The sequence below is a fragment of the Delphinapterus leucas genome, chromosome 8 (genome assembly GCF_059928025.1).
Source record: "Delphinapterus leucas isolate spDelLeu-1000000601 "Yukka" chromosome 8, BTC_Dleu_Yukka2, whole genome shotgun sequence".
In the NCBI taxonomy this organism is placed as follows: domain Eukaryota; kingdom Metazoa; phylum Chordata; class Mammalia; order Artiodactyla; family Monodontidae; genus Delphinapterus; species Delphinapterus leucas.
This window is the reverse complement of record NC_143136.1, coordinates 67,193,438-67,211,181: the sequence shown is the minus strand read 5'-3', so window position 1 is coordinate 67,211,181 and position 17,744 is coordinate 67,193,438. Positions and strand designations below refer to the sequence as shown.

General features: G+C 39.1%; 1 protein-coding gene and 1 non-coding gene across 2 annotated transcripts in view; one reads left to right on the top strand and one right to left on the bottom strand.

Moving 5' to 3' along the window:
• COBLL1 (cordon-bleu WH2 repeat protein like 1) overlaps positions 1 to 17,744 on the bottom strand; it is a 190,043-nt gene that overhangs the window by 101,558 nt on the left and 70,741 nt on the right. The window lies entirely within an intron of this gene.
• LOC115802145 (small nucleolar RNA SNORA42/SNORA80 family) lies at positions 5,121 to 5,252 on the top strand. The gene has a single exon (XR_004022545.1). It is a non-coding gene; the product is annotated as a small nucleolar RNA SNORA42/SNORA80 family (small nucleolar RNA).

Below are 17,744 nucleotides of genomic sequence, written 5' to 3'. Positions count from 1 at the left end.
TGACATTTAAAAGATAATACATCTAACTTTTCAGATGAATATTATGTCTTAAGTTCAATTTACAGTTTTCCTAAGTATAAAAATAATTCTAGTTAACAAAGTTGTCCTTGCTGCATGGAGAAATACATCAAGAGTATTTGAACACATGGGCTTCCCTGGTGGTACAGTGGTTAAGAATCCACCTACCAATGCAGGGAGCACGGGTTTGAGCCGCGGTCCAGGAAGATACTACATGCCGCGGAGCAACTAAGCCTTTGTGCCACAACTACTGAGCCTGCGCTCTACAGCCCGTGAGCCACAGCTACTGAGCCCGAGTGCCACAACTACTGAAGCCCGTGCGCCTAGAGCCTGTGCTCCGCAACAAGAGAAGCCACCCAATGAGAAGACCACGCACCGCAACAAAGAGTAGCTCCCGCTCGCCGCAACTAGAAAAAGCCCGCGCGCAGCAACAAAGACCCAAGGCAACCAAAAATAAAAATAAATTAATTAAAAAAAAAAAAACTTTCCCTAGACCCATATGAGGCTTCTGGAGAAAGTAAACCCCACAAAATTGTTCTATTATTGATTACAGATGCTCCTCTCTTATGATTTAGTCTTAATTTCTGTAACAAAATCTGAAATAAACTATTAGAATTTGAAAGTGTAAGAAGCCCTTTCGTTATAGGGAATAAAAATAACAGCCACCATAATAGACTCTTGTCAGTTGCTTCCTCAATATCTATTTCATACTTCTTGTACAGTTTAGCAGTTCTGGTGACTAGGGGGGTTGATTTCCATAAGCTAGCCACATAAGTGGGCCCTAATGGCCTAAAAGAAGCAGCAAAAATCTCACAACCTTACTACTGCGATTGACAATAATTCAAGCCCAAACCAATTGGAGGCTGGCATTACTCTGGTCATAGGAATTGCTATGAAGACCATGGCTTAAAGCTGACCCACAGTGAAGCCCAGGAGTCTTTTTTGACAATCAGGGGAAGAGAGACTTTCTTCCCCAAGAAAGATTGATGTGCAGACGTGACATTTGGAACTACTGCATCTATTGAACTATCATGCATCAGAAGGCCTGGATTCAAATCAACTTGGCATCTTCTTCTTCTTCTTTTTTTCTTTTTTTTTTTAAATGTAGAAAAAGATGATAACAGTAACTTCCATGGAGGTTCAGAAAATTACATGAGATATAGGCAGAGAATCTGCCACCAGGTTATCCAGGCCCACTTTCTCCCTCCAGTAGCACCCACTAGCTGGAGGACTGAAAAGGGGGATATTATAATTTCGGCTGATTCAGGTTTACGGTTGGTGGCATGTTGAGCCAAAGTTTGTCTAGGGAGAAAAGAAAACTTGAAACTGAGCTGGCTATTGAAGGCAGTTTAAATGACTGACCTGGGAGGTTAGACAGAACAAAGAAATAAATGCATAAGAAGCCAGATAACTAAAAACATATAAGAAGAGATGTAAAGAGTAGTAGAATGGGTTTAGTAGGAAAGAGAGGAGGATAAGACTCTGTAGAGGACTTCCCTGGTGGCGCAGTGGTTAAGAATCCGCCTGCTGGGCTTCCCTGGTGGTGCAGTGGTTGAGAGTCCACCTGCTGATGCAGGGGACGCGGGTTCGTGCCCCGGTGTGGGAAGATTACACATGCCGCAGAGCGGCTGGGCCTGTGAGCCATGGCCGCGAAGCCTGCGTGTCCAGAGCCTGTGCTCTGCAGCGGGAGAGGCCACGACAGTGAGGGGCCCACGTACCGCAAAAAAAAAAAAAAAGAATCCGCCTGCCAATGCAGGGGACACGGGTTCGAGCCCTGGTCCAGGAAGATCCCACATGCCGCGGAGCAACTAAGCCCATGTGCCACAGCTACCGAGCCTGCGAGCCACAACTACTGAGCCTGCAAGCCACAACTACTGAAGCCCACGCACCTAGAGTCCGTGCTCCACAACAACAGAGAAGCCACTGCAGTGAGAGGCCCACACACCACAACGAAGGGTACCCCCCGCTCACCACAACTAGAGAAAGCTCGTGCGCAGCAATGAAGACCCAATGCAGCCAAAAATAAATAAACAAATGAATAAAAATTTAAAAAGAAAAAAAAGAATCTGTAGAGTGAGTGAAATTTCTGACTTTATCGTTTCAGAGGTATGCTAATTCCAGTAGCAACAAGGGAGATAGTTGGCAGGACCACAAGAGAGGGGGCTTTTGTTTTTGTTTCTAAAATTAAAAAAAACCACACACACACACAAAACATTAAGATAGGGTACTGGATGAGTCAAATACTCCATCTTAATAGAGATCATGATGACAGTTTAGAGCAACTGAGAAAAAACGGCAGGGGAAGGGCAGCTATTTTTCTGTTAACTTATAAACTGGTATCTTATTATTTTAATAACTAAGCATAAAAACTTTTAAGAAGATAAGTAAAGAAAAAAGATGGAAAGACTACACAAGGAACTCCAGAAAAGAAAACATGGTTTACATGGCCAAGAGTGTTTGGCCAGACAGTATCAATCTCCAAAGTAGTGAGAATTGGTATCAATCTCTAAGGCAGTAAGATTCTTGATTTTTTACATCCCCTCTGGCAAGAGTATAGAATATAAAGCAAAAACAGGGCACAGGGAAAAGCTAGTATTGGTATTACCTCTGCACTTAGGAGAATGACTATCTTCCAAAGGAAACACAATGTTCTTGTAGGGCATGAATAACATGGACAAGCAGAGGGAGGTGTGTAACGTGTTTATCCCTGAGTAGAGAGGTTCGGAGGGTACAGCTGAATACTTAGCCAATCCCTTAATTCTCAAAAGTCTCTATATTTTTAGCATTGTATTATTTCTATTCAGATTTCAGAATAGGTGAGAAGATTAATTTAATTACTACTTAAATATCTACCTGAAAACCTATAATCAGCAAGCCTATTTCTCACATCAAAATCTAGATTGTAATTGCAGATATTCTCTCTGCAATTACCCCTTTTACAGGACGTTTTCCAAAATAAGTAATAATTGAGTGTAACTGGATAATGCTCAGCTAAGATTACTACTTACTTTCCTGCCCTTAAGTTGATGGACGTTTTATACATATTGGGCCAATTACATAACCATGAACACTTCCAAAACAGCCAGCTGGTTTTTTTAGCTTACCAGTTGTGCTTTTTTTCTTTTTTTTCTTATACTCAAATGCATTGAGAGGAAACAGATGAAGGCGATAAAAATACAAATATCAAGATAAAAATATGAATACAAATTCTCTATAATTAAACATGAACCAAAGACTCCTTCCTCAATTTTTTCTCTTAGCTTAGAAACTGGTATCTTATATTTGCTCACTAAGCATAAAAACTTTTAAGAAGATCAGTAAAGAAAAAACTGGAAAGACTACACAAGGACCTCCAGAAAAGGAAACATGGTTTACATAACACAGCAACGGTCACTGAGGGAAAGTTTTGGAGGACACTACTTCTCTCTAGAAGCCAATTCAGCTTTTGACAGTTTTAGGTACCTGAACTAAAAACAATGCCAAAAGACACAATTTTAGCTTAGAAATAACTTCCTTCCTTTCCACACTTTTGCATAACTTGAACTATTGCCTTATAATGTGCTCTCCAAAAGATAACTCCCATCAGAAATCTCCAGGAAAATCCACATCTAAATTACCTTCCATCCAGAAATAAGGTATATATAAATACATAAGCTTATATTGTACACACACACTTTATTCTCTGCAGCTTACCTTTGAAAAAGTACTCTGCTGAATACTCTCCCAGAGTTATATCACTAACTACTTTTTCCTGGTACTTTGGGATTAAGAACTAGAGTTTAGCTCCAGCATCCCTTGCTCCATTTGCTATAATATCCAACCTCCTAAAAATGTTTTTAAAAAAAGTATAACTGCACATATTAATCAAATATTTATTTTAAAAGTATTTATTACCAAAAAATTCCCGAATGGCATGGTTAAAAAAAAATCTTTGTGGTTACCAGAGGCAGGGGTGGGGAGGGGCAGAATGAAGGTGGTCAAAAGGTACAAACTTCCAGTTATACGATAAAAAAGTACTAGGGATGTGATGTACAGTATGATCAGTATAATTAAGACTGCTCTATGTTATATATGAAAGTTGAGATCAAATCCCAAGTGTTCTCACCACAAGGAAAAAAATGTTTTTTAAATGAGATTACTGGATGCTCACTAAACTTAGGGTGGTCATCATTTCGTGATGTACATAAGTCAAATCATTACGCTGTACACCTTAAACTTATAAAGTGCTATATGTCAACTGTATCTCAATAAAGCTGGAAGGAAAAAAAAGGAACACTCATCCTAACAGCAAACAGGTTATATCTAGAAGCTGCTAACATATCATGATGGCAGTTTCTCAGAAATTAAATTATTGTTAGAAAAAAAAAAATCTTGTCAACTATATATGTACTCCCTCAAAACACTGGAAAGATTGGAAAATCTTCCACAGGACATAGGACCAGAAAGGCCCAAGGTGATATTTTAATGAGGGTCAGAGGTGAGGAAGGTCAGGAAATGTGGTCATGGAAAACAAAGCCAGGTCTCCTCCATCGCCATGATTCTTTTTTAATGGTATTAATGGTAGGATGGATATAGTGGACTGGAGCTCAACGTCCATACCAATGTCCTTCCTGTGTACCTTCCTGTATGACAGAGGCCAAAACCCTACACGTTTCTTTTTCCAGGCTCCCTTGCAACCACGGGTCTACAAATTAGATATGCAGGCACGAGATTAGGAAGAAGAAAGTGAGCTAAGCAAGGTTGTGAGATGCTGGGTTTTGCTGCCACAGCACTCCTTTGTCCAGTAACTAATCTCATGGGTATAAAAAAGCAAAGCATGGATGGGACACTTTTTTTTTCTTTCTGCATCACAGTGATACTCTAAGGGCAGCTTCTCCACCTTCCTGACTGTAGCAGAAGCAGCAGTGCCCCTGCCAGGCCAGATAAAAGGCATTAACACACCTAAAGGCCTAGCCTAGGTCCTGCTGCTCTTAACTGCCAACACTTTTATCAATATCATTCCCTTCGTTTCTATTTAAAACAGCTAGGTTTTCTTTTATGTTCTGAAACTGAAAACTGATACTACACATTTGTATTAAGATATTTAAAAAGATAAGTGCTATGCATGGGTTTGGATTTATGGCAGGCCCATCCCCCTGGGCCTCACATAGTGTCCCATGCTGGAGCAAACTGGCTCGGAACCATTGCCCGGCTTCTGCCTGTAGGCTGCAGGCACTGAAGCGGGTTGCACAGTGGGGAAAAAATATATATAAGTGCTCAATTATTTTATTTTTTTAATCCAAATCCTCCTTTGATAAATGCATAAGAGAGGCTGTCTTAAGTAAGGAGTAGATCCACTTCCCAAACCAATTTCCCATTTGCTCCTGAAAGAAGAGTTAGGGTCTTGGTTATCTCATAACTGAAAATGGTCAGCTTTTTACAAAGCATCATGACTTAGAAACATATAACACAAGTTAATACCTAGGGCCGAATTCAGGCTCCTTTACTCAGTATGTGACCTTGGGCCTCAGTTTCCTCAACGTTCAAATAGCTCAGTACCAACCACACAGAAACACTGCTAAACACTATGTATTAAAATTGCATATGTAAAGTACCTTAACAAGCACTAGATGCCATAAGGGGGGAAAAATTCCCTTTTCAAATCACTTAAAAGTTCTTTTGGCTCAATAAGACTTCTAGGAATACTTAAAGTTTTGAAACATCCATTTTTTTTTTACTAATGCTGTGTATATGGAGAGAACACTTTTCAGCACATACTCTTTATCTGTGAAGATCCTACCCTTCAAAAACTCCTGCCCGAAAATCAGTATTGGGGAAGATTAAGTGACCTACTGCTGCCCCACCCCAGGGTTAATCCCCTCCATGGCCTACAATACTCCAGACCTCTCCTTGGAGTGGACATTCCATGGGAAGACACACCCTGTAGTTCCCACCCATAAACATTCTTGCCACGAAACTCCACTGAATTTCCAATCAGGGATCACTACTCAGCCTAGGGTAAAAAGAATCACCAACTTTATCTTGTGCCCCTTAATTCCAAAAGCAGTCCAGAGATAATATGCTCCTAGACGTGCCCCCCACCCCAGCAGCAAAGGGCAGAAACTCTTAAATTTACCCTTGTGAGCCAGACCTACCCCCAAGTAGATTATGATTCAGGTCTCTGAAATACCCAGTATATCCCTTTCTGGGGTGACTCGCACACTATTTATATTGTAGAAATAAACAGAAAATTTTTTTCAGCTGGAACAAAACCCTGCTACATGATAGTGGTTTATAAAAGAAAGGTTTTGGCTTTTTCTTTAAAATATAAAACTAAGAAAGAAGGGATTTATACCATCTTAGATTTCCAGCACTATCAAAACTGAATCTTTCACAAATGTGATATATTTTAGCTAACAAGACTTAATTTCAAGTATTTTTGCGTAATTTTGACATACATTTTATTTTGCCAGAAAATTCTAGAGGAAAACAAATGAGAGACTTTTATGATAATGTTTTACCGTAATTAATCTTTGTTTTTGCATGGATCCTTATGACTCAAATCACTAGTGACCAGGAAACATGCTGTACTTTGACAGATTTTTGTTTTTATAGCTTCCATGTTAAGTTCTACGTGAAATTCCCTTCCAATATTAATGGGTGTACATGTGATGAGAAATAAAAAGGAAAAAAGAATCCTAGTATTTCATAGAATAAGAAAGACATTTGTACGAGAAACCATTCAGCAATTCAAAACCAAGTACAGTGCCTATTTATAGCAGGCTGAGGTTAGTACCATTTTACTCATCAGAAAAATCAATAAGACCGTAAGTATTTTCCTTTATAAAGCACGAAGTATGAACATCATTAGGGTCATTCATTATAAAGGCAGTTTTCAATTACAAATTAAAGATTTGTGTGTGTGTGTGTTTTAAAATTCATATTATGAAAAGTTTTACATGATAGTTAAACAACTTTTACATAAGTTATTTAATTACTCAATCATAGTTAGGCCCCCCAAATCATATGGTTTTCTATTTATAATCACCAGGCCACATATACTTAGAAGAGGAAGAATAAATTTGAAGGAAGTAACAGCAGAACTCTTTGTTAAGCAAAAGAATTGTCTGCCTTTTTAATGTGCCAACTGCTTAAAAGGAAAAATCCAAACCTCAAAACTGAAGTTGAGCCACAGCCTTCTCATCTGTATCCTGGCAATAGTGGTACCTAAATCATTCCATAGATGTAAGATAAAAGAAAATTGCACTCATCTAAATGCTACGTGTGAAGAGTAGAAGGAATGTCTTCGAGTTTGAGAGGCATCTTACACCTGGGGGCAGTCCTGGTAAGAATTTTCAGAAGTATACAGATACAAGTTCATTTAAGGTGATTTGGGGGAGGGCATGGGGTGAGGTGGGTAGGGAAGACAAAAATCAGGTGAGGGAAATGCAGACGTCCTTAAAAATCGTACAATGCCATACTTAGAATTCTGACATTTCAGTGACCCTTTACCTCAGGCACAGTGATGATCCAGCAAATTTCATACCATTTGGCAAATTCCATTGTTCAGTCAGGGGCACACCCCTGAACAATGCAGTCAGAGACGAAGGGAGGAGAAAGAATAGGACTAAGTGGGGCTCAGTACATACACGGCACAGGTACTTAAACTCCCCAGGAATCACAAGGGAACTTCATCTCCCTACACAAAGTGTGATGGTTCAAATACATCCCCTTGCACCCCACCCCTTTCTCCACCCTCCCTGCCTTGGGTTGCTCTAGTGTTTTCTTCTTAAGTCAATGGCATTTATACATAAAAGCAAAAGACATTGTTAAACTCACAAATCCTTTCCCCACCCAACGAGTACTAGTATTTAAGACCTGGTATTGTTCAGAAAAGCCAAGGATATGAATTTTTGAGCCTCCTAAGTCAATGCCAACAGCAAGAGCCAATACAAACAAAAGTGAATTGTGAGAAATACTTATCACAGTTACCAGTCTTCACTAAGCCCACTTCCTTCTAGGACTCTTCTCATCTTCATCTCTAGGGAAAAGTTGCTTCTACATATCAAGTAATCAAATATGTTTATTTTGAAAGGGAAACTACCCTAGATGCTTCTTTTAAAGTTACTCCTTTATAACAGCATGCTAAAAGGAGAACTTTAATTTTTTTTTTAAAGTGACACAGTACTTTGAAGCACTCACAAGGCTAAAAGGATACACACCGAAAAGTCTTCAACAGAAGAGGAATATTATGCATATTATACACATACACAGATAGAAAAAGGATATTTTTTACTTCTGATAGAAATATGCAATTCCCTCAGGGTTTAGCAAATTAAAGTGAATTGAATGCCACTTAAATTTCTTCATGGTATTTTACTACTCATCATTTCCATTGACTCATTGTATTTTATTAAACTTACCATGCGAATACCTTCCAAACCCTTCTTGTACCTGGAGTGGATAAATTGCCCAATTACCACCTCCCAGTTAAATTAACTCTCTTTAGGTCTGCACTCTAAGAAAATTGAGCCTGAGCTTGTGCCTCCTGATGTGACATGTTATGAAATATATGATGCCATCTACAGTATATTCTAGTCAAACACCATTTAACTTCAGTCCATGTTGCCTAGATCTAACTGTCCCATATAGAGGGATTTAAGAACAAGCTAACACCACCACAAGGAAACAACAGAAAAATCCAGAAAACGCAATATTTTGTAGGACAAATGGCCTGGTCCTTTCAAAAGTCAGCGTCATGACTTTAGAAGTTTACAGGACATAACCAGATGCACAGCAAAGCCCCAGAGTAGATCCTAATTAGAACAAAGTACCTATAAATGTGTTAGAGGCAACTGAGCCAATGTGAGAATGGACTGGGTAATACATAAAATGAAAATGTATTGACATGGAAAGGTGAAGAGCATTAACAGGAAGAAAAAAAAAAAAAGCAGTTGATAAACCAGCATGAACAGCATTTCATTTGGGTAAAAACAAATGTGTATGGGCATGAACAGATTTTGAATTCTACACCTTGAAGGGTAAATAAAGATAATCTCTGGGTAAGAGAATGTCACTTTACCTTACTTTTGCTTATTAATATCTTCTAGCTTTCTAGAATGGATATTTCTAATAAAGTAATATTAACATAAACTTATTATAATTAATAAAAACCTTAAAAAGAGGTTGGGTTTCTGCCCAGGTAACCAATCTCATAAAATTTTATGGTGTGTGATGACAGATGGAGTTGCTGGCCTTCCAAAAAGAAGAGAAGGTGTTTAGTTAATAAAACTGTCTGACGGAAAAAAAATTAATTGAAATCCTTTCACATCTAGAATTGCCCATAAACGTTCTAAAAGTCAATGCTATTCACAAGGCTAGAAGGAAAATGAGGCATTGCTTCTAGGAATTTTGCTGATGTCATCAGTCACAGGTAAAATATCAATGTAACTGAAAGTCCTTTCATGTGCAGGCATTACCAAGCTAGGCAATGCTGGGTCCCTGCTGGCTGAAATCTGCCAGGCAAGCTGGGAGAGGGGGTGATAAGGGGTATCAGAGGGGGAAAGATGGACCCGCAAACTTCTACCCTTAAACTACAGCCCGAAACACCCTCGACAAACAAGACAACCACGATTAACTTGAGACCAGCTGATGCAAACTAAACAGCTTCCAGAAGATTTAAGGGATGTTATGATCAAAGTTCAGCAAGTCTTTCATATACCATTGGTATGATTTCAGTTGTCATAAGTTTTATAATTCATTCCTTCAGAAGATAGAAAATTGCATGCAAGGCCAAATGAGTACCCAAGTTCACATTCTGCATAATTTCTAGATTTGATATGTTGGCATAATCCCTCACAACAGATGCTGTGTCAGTTAACAGTTTACTGTCTCTCAGTTCCAAATGCTTCAATGCAGGCCTTGAGCTAAACAACGGAATTCCTTTACGCATCCCTCCTTTAAAGTAGGCATGATGTTAAGCTTTCGTATGGAGGGCACTGGGACATTGAAGAGGAAAGGGCTTCCTGGAATTCCTGGCCTGGGCTGGGGTGGGGGTGGGGGGGTTGGGGGTCCACAGGGAGAGACATCTGGTAGACCCTGCCCCAGCCAGGGGCACAGAACATCATCCCCCATGATCTTGCTGCCTCTTCCTGCAGCAACTTCTTATCAGTCTGAAACCTTCATGAGCTCACCTGAGAGACAAAAATGTCCAAATAAATCCTCAGTGGAATCTTTCTGATCCCGGAGTTTATGCTCTTTCATTTCATCATGACCATCTTCCCCTTCCTCCCTTCGGATGTCTATCCTTCATCAAAATGAAGCATAACTGAAATATTTTGTCAGCTTGTGTTTTCAAGACACTCTGATTATATTTTTTTGAACTAAGATACATTTTTCTTCCAAGAAAAACGGGAGGGAATATGGAGGACACTGTGCCCACTTTTGAAAAAGCCAGTGAGTACCTTCTTCCTCTACGAAACAAGTGACCTTTTTTTTTGTTTGTTTGTTTTTGTTTTTTGCGGCACGCGGGCCTCTCACTGTTGTGGCCTCTCCCGTTGTGGAGCACAGGCTCCGGACACGCAGGCTCAGCGGCCATGGCTCACGGGCCCAGCTGCTCCGCGGCATGTGGCATCTTCCCGGACCGGGGCACGAACACGTGTTCCCTGCATCGGCAGGCGGACTCTCAACCACTGCGCCACCAGGGAAGCCCGTGACCTCTCTTTTGTTACCTTTTTCGCCAAGCAAGAGGTCTTCTAACAGATACAAATGTTACTAAATAGTTTCAATTTCTGGGGAAACCAGATTGAAACTGAAACTACATAATTTTACTACTAAATGATTATGCTTGGCTACAGAATTATTAAAATTTACATTGAAAGGATCAGTTATTACTGGTGATAAGGTCAGAAATCTATGGTCATATTGGCTTGTGCTTAGTATACCTAAAGCAAACTTTAAACACGGAAGTGGTCAACAAATTTAAAAGAAAATGTATTTGCCCTAATTTCAACACAAAAATTGTCAAGGCTCTCACTACAGAATTTCTGAGTGGATAAATCAGCAGTGAATAAAAAAACAAAATCTGAGACTCCTAGGCAAATTAAGGAAGTTTATTCCCTCTTTAAAATACCCGCCTCTACATCTCATCATTTGTATAAAATTTTTAAATGTGTAACAGATTTCCCACAATTTGTTTCATACACACAGATTTGTTTTTTAAATATCAATTCTCCAATCCTCTCTAAAGTTTGCCAAGGCTGGCAGCAGAATCAGTCTTAAATAGCTCAAACATAATTTGTCATGACTTCTCTTCTTTAAGGAAAATTGTCATAAATATGTTACTCTGACATAACATATTCAACTCCAATTACTCAAACCAAAAATTATTATTTTCCTTTAATAAATACTTTAAGACTATAAATAGGAGTTGGGTATTCAGAGTTGAGAAAAGAGTTGTACTGTAATTTTCCTGACAGGGAGTAGACAAGGGAGAAATGTTACAAGATCTCAACACATATGTGGATTGCCTGATAATAACAAACAAAATTTTTTAAAATAAATTTCTATCCTTTTTAAAAAATTTATTTTATTTATTTTTGGCTGCATTGGGTCTTCATTGCTGCACGCGGGCTTTCTCTAGTTGTGGTGAGCGGGAGCTACTCTTAGTTATGGTGTGCGGGCTTCTCATTGCAATGGCTTCTCTTGTTGCAGAGCACGGGCTCTAGGAGCGCAGGCTTTAGTAGTTGTGGCACTTGGGCTTAGTCGCTCCGTGGCATGTGGGATCTTCCCGGCCAGGGCTCGAACCCGTGTCCCCTGCATTGGCAGGTGGATTCTTAACCACTGTGCCACCAGGGAAGCCCAACAAACAAAATTTGATATGTGATTAGAAAGACTTAGTTACAGTCACTGCAAAAGAGATTGTTCTTGGTTCTAGGTGCAGGGAAGATGAGGTAAGCACACACTACCCTGTCTCTCGAATAGAATACAGATATAAAGCTTAGATGGAATGCATGAAGCAACAATTTGAGGACCCAGAGTAAACTGGAGCAAGTGGACTGAAGAAGACCAGAATTCAAAGTACCACTGAACTGGTGATGAATTAACCATTTCTTTCCCTTCAGTATACCCCAGCCAGGACTCAAGGCAGCCCAAAACTCAGAAGCAGACAACAGATGCAAAGAGAAGCCCAGTAGTTCAGAGTCAAGGAAAGTGGTCTCTTAATGCACAGAAATAAAAAGTAAAATATCTTTTAAAATTTCCTTTCATAGAGAAAAACAAATACCGTATGCTAACACATATATATGAAATCTAAAAAAAAAAAAAAGGTCATGAAGAACCTACGGGCAAGACGGGAATAAAGTAAAGACACAGACCTACTAGAGAATGGACTTGAGGATAAGGGGAGGGGGAAGGGTAAGTTGTAACAAAGTGAGAGAGTGGCATGGACATATATACACTACCAAACGTAAAATAGATAGCTAGTGGGAAGCAGCTGCATAGCACAGGGAGATCAGCTTGGTGCTTTGTGACCACCTAGAGGGGTGGGATAGGGAGGGTGGGAGGGAGGGAGACGCAAGAGGGAAGAAATATGGGCATATATGTATATGTATAACTGATTCAGTTTGTTATAAAGCAGAAACTAACACACCATTGTAAAGCAATTATACTCCAATGAAGTTGTTAAAAAAAATTTCCTCTCATAAAAATCAAAAATATTTCTACATAATAGCCAAGAAAAAATTTAAAATACCACAAAAGTGAACTATGTGGATATAACTTCATCAAAATGTATACAGAATCTATATTCTGAAACCTACATGACACTGATAAAAGAAATCAGAGAAGACCTAACTAAATGGAGAGGCATACAATGTTCATGGATTAGAAGACTCAACACAGTAAAAAGGTCCATTCTTCCCTAACTGATCCATATATTTAACACAATTCCAGTCAAAACTCCAGCAGATTGGCAATATACACTAATATGTATAATATGGATAACTAATAAGAACCTGCTATATAAGAAAATAAATAAAATTTAAAAAAAAAAACCTCCAGCAGAATTTTTGCAGCTATAGACAAGCTGATTGTAAAATACATAGTAAGGCAAAGGACTGAGAATAGAAACAATTTGAAAAAGAAGAGAAAGCTAGAGAACCCACACTACTCGATTTCAATCTTACTATAAAGCTAATCAAAACAGTGTGGTATTGACAAATGGATAGACACATAGATTAACAAAACACAATAGAGAGCCTAGAAAGAAAGTCACACAAATATAAAGAACTTATTTTTGACACAGGTTAAAATTCAATAGACAGAGGATAGTCTTTTCAACAAATGATGTTTGAATAATTGGACATATGTATGCTAAAAAACAAACAAACAAAAAACTCTATACCTTTAACAAAACTTAACTCAGGGTAAATAATAGCTCTAATTACAAAGGAAAGCTGTAAGGCTTACAAAACATACACAGGAGAATATCTTCATGACCTGGGGTTAGGCAACAACTTCTTAGATAAGACACCAAGGAACAATCCATAAAAGAAAAAAACTGACAAATTGGACCTTATTGAAATAAGAAACTTTTGACCTATAAAATACACCCTTAAGAGAATGAAAGGACAAACTATAGTCAGGGAGAAAATATCTGCAACTCACATTAGACAAAGAATTTATATCCAGAATATATAAATAACTGAATATTCAACAATAAGAAAACAAATAAGCCTGTTTAAAAAATCAACAAAGGGCTTAAACAGACAGTTCACTAAAGAGGATCAACAAAAGGCAAATAAGTACACCAGAAGGTCTATCAACACCTAGCACCACTAGGGAAATGTAGATTCAAAACAAAATGAGGGCTTCCCTGGTGGCACAGTGGTTGAGAGTCCGCCTGCCGATGCAGGGGACACGGGTTCGTGTCCCAGTCCGGGAAGATCCCACATGCCAAGGAGCAGCTGGGCCAGTGAGCCATGGCTGCTGAGCCTGCGTGTCCGGAGCCTGTGCTCCACAATGGGAGAGGCCACAACAGTGAGAGGCCCACATATCGCAAAAAAAAAAAAAAATGAGATCACTACACACCTATTAGAATGGCTAAAATAGATATGGACAATACCAAGTGTTGATGAGGATGCAGAGCAAACAAAACTGATGCATTGTTGGTAGAATGCAAAATGGTAGAGTCACTCTGGAAAATGGTTTGGAAGTTTCTCATGAAGTTAAACACACACTTACTGCATGACCCAGCAATCACTTTCTTAGACACAGAGAAATGAAAACTTAGTGCTTACACAAAAACCTGTACGTGAATGTTCTACTCATAATGACTCATAACTGGAAGCAACCCAAATGGCATTCAATGGGTGAATGGATAAACACACTGTAGTACATCCATACTATGTAATACTACACTAAGTAATAAAAAAAGAACTACTGATACACATAAATAGTGAATGAATCTCAAAGGCAGTATGTTAAGTGAAAGCAGATGGTCTCAAAAGTTTATGATTCCATTTTTATGACATTCTTAAAAAGTCAAACTATAGCGAAAGACAGATCAGTGGTCACCAAGGGTCAGTGATGGGGGAGGATGTAACTACAAAGAAGAGTTTCTCTGGAAGGACAGAACTGTTTTGTGTCCTGACTGTGGCAGAGTTTTCATGAATCTGTGCATAAGCCAAAATTCCTGGAACTGTACATCCAATTAATGTGAAGTTTACCTATGTTAATCAAAAAAAATGTTATAGAATGGACATTTATTTCCAGACGGCCACATAATTTTTGACTTGTTCCTTTCTCCATGCCATTTTAAAGTAAAAATATCCATGACAGGAGAAGGAAATTGCACAAGTAAATGACACATTTATTTCCATTATCTGTGAACACGCAATACATTTCTAACAAAAAAATGGGCTCTAGAGGCTGAAGGGAGATTGGGCTACAGTATAAACTCCCACAGACACTGCTAGTCATCTGAACCACATTTTATTTCTTGAGCATTCAAAAGGAAAAATAAAAAGAACATAATAATAATGTATTTTCCTGATTCTTTGTAGTTACACTTGAAGTAGGTGTGAAAGTTCATTTGAGCTTAGAATCTAGCAATACAGAGTTTAGCAACTAAATAACAGGAGATTAACATTCACAAATGGATGCCATTAACCATCCAATCAAAAAAGAAAAGCATATCTGTGGGGAAATTAAAGTTAAGAATCTAAAAAAAAAAAAAAAAGTAAAAGACTTGTATTTTTGTAGGCCTCACAGTGCTCAGCACAGTACCTGGCATGTGGGGAACACTCATCATAATTCCATGAAGTATCATCTAATAAAAAGGAATATACAACATAAATCCCACAGACCAAACATGTACCTCTACATCGAAGGCTAAGCTCTAACAATTCACGCATGCAAACACATGGGAGCATCTGCCAGTAATAAACGTGGGGGCAGGGAATGATTTAAATGTGGAAAGACTGAGTTCACTTGGGTCAGCACAGCAGGAAAAAGCAAGGGATGGGGGTTATTGAAGTCAAGGGGAGGGTGTATGCTCAGCTTCCTCTGCACCATTCACCCGACAACACTGACTTACTTTCCAAGTAAGGTCCGTCAGATGACATGAGGGAGGGCGTTAGAGCATGAATATGTTCAGGGATGTAGGCTATGGGAAACTTGCAACAAATTAAAGTAAAATTCTGAAATAGTTTTATTTTAATACTAACAGGTTTCATTCTCGAAATACCAGTATTTTGAAAAGTCTCTACAATTCTCTTGAGAAACATCCAGTTACATTTACTACCAACAAGGTGGGAATAACATTTAAAAATCAAACTCAAACTTAAAATAAGAGAGTCAGGAAGGAAAGGAGAAAGGGAAGCAAACAGAGAAATTATTAAGGGAAGATATGATAGATATTGTCCAAAATCAAACAATAATCAGACAATATAATAGTGCTAAATGATCCATCCCTTTCTGAAGAACAGAAATCGCCACTTCAATCAATGACTAAAGGTTGCAATATTGTAGGGAGGGGGATTCGTTCCCCATGATAAACTTTATCTTGAAGAAGGGAGGAAAGGGCTTCCTGGTGGCGCAGTGGTTGAGAGTCTGCCTGCCGATACAGGGGACACGGGTTCGTGCCCCAGGCCGGGAAGATCCCACGTGCTGCGGAACGGCTGGGCCCGTGAGCCATGGCCGCTGAGCCTGCGCATCCGGAGCCTGTGCTCCGCAACGGGAGAGGCCACAACAGTGAGAGGCCCGCGTACCGCAAAAAAAAAAAAAAGAAGGGAGGAAGGGTAATATCCAAAAGATCAGGAGACATGCACCATGATCACTAAAACTGAAAAGTAATCGCATGGAAAGCGATCCCCGAACAATTAAAAAAACTATCGCCACGCCTCCCCACCCCACATACTACTGGGATCCTGACCTCTACTAATATTTAGTTTTATGAGCAAACAGATTTCTAACTGAGGCAGCATAAACTCAACTCCACAGTCCAAGTGTCCTCAAAGAATGGAATTAAAGAAGCTCCTACTGCTGCAAGTTTCTGCCAAGAGCTCCAAGAAGCACCAGGCACAAAAACACAGGATCTTAAGTTAGGCCCCACTTCCATACCCAAAAGAGTGCTTTCCTGAAAAGATCAAGGTATGGAAAAGGGGTTTGGAAAAGAGGGAGAAACGTCCACCTCTTTGTCCATTTGTCCGTCCCTCTTTGTAGAACCCAGAAAATAACCTGCCCTCCAAAACCCCATACTGAAATTGCAATATGAAAGGTAGTAACCACATGAGGCTGGCAAGGTGGCCCCCAGCTCAGCGAGCGCACCCTCTCTTCCCACAGCATGACTCCAACACCACACACAGAGTCTCTGACCCACAAACTGAGTGTTGTCCTCAGTGCCTATCCACGTGTTAAATACCAATAAAAATTAACTTCTGTTTCTTTTTAAATTACATATTAACAATGTTCTAATACTTTCTTTCTCACACCAGTGAGTCATTTCCTACTCCCCCCTCCTCCGGAGATTCCACTGATTTGGAAGATGATGATGCACTAAAATGGCTAAGAGGCAAAGATGCAGATTTTTCCATATTAAATTTTTTAATAAAGGCTTTTATAAAGAACAATTTTAGGTTTATAGAAATGTTGATCAGACAGATCAAAGAGTTCTCATATACGCTGTGCCCCTCCCCTCTCCCATATTCCTGTTATTTACATCTTGCATTAGTGTGGTACAGTTGTTACAACTGATGAACCAATACTGATAATTATTAATTAAAGTCTGTAGTTTACTTTAGGGTTCACTCTTTGTGTTGTACAGTTCAATGGGTTTCAAAAAATTTAATGACATGTTTCCATCATTACTACATCATACAGAATAGTTTCACTGCCCTGAAAATCCCACGTTCCACTTATTCGTTCCTTCTTCCCCCGTCCCTGACATCTAGCAACTGATTTTTTTTTTTTCTGTCTCCATTGTTTTGCCTTTTTCAGAATGTTGTGTAGTTGGAATAATACAGTGTGTATTTTCAGGCTGGGTTCTCTCACTTAGCAATTTACATTTAAGTTTCCTCCATGTCTGTTCATGGCTTGATAACTCATTTATTTTCATCCTTGAATAAAGTTTCATTGTATGGGTATACCAGTTTGTTTATCCATTCACCTGTTGAAAGAAATCTTGTTTGCTTCCAAGTTTTGGCATTTATGAATAAAGCTGATATGAACAATCAATGTGAATGTTTTTG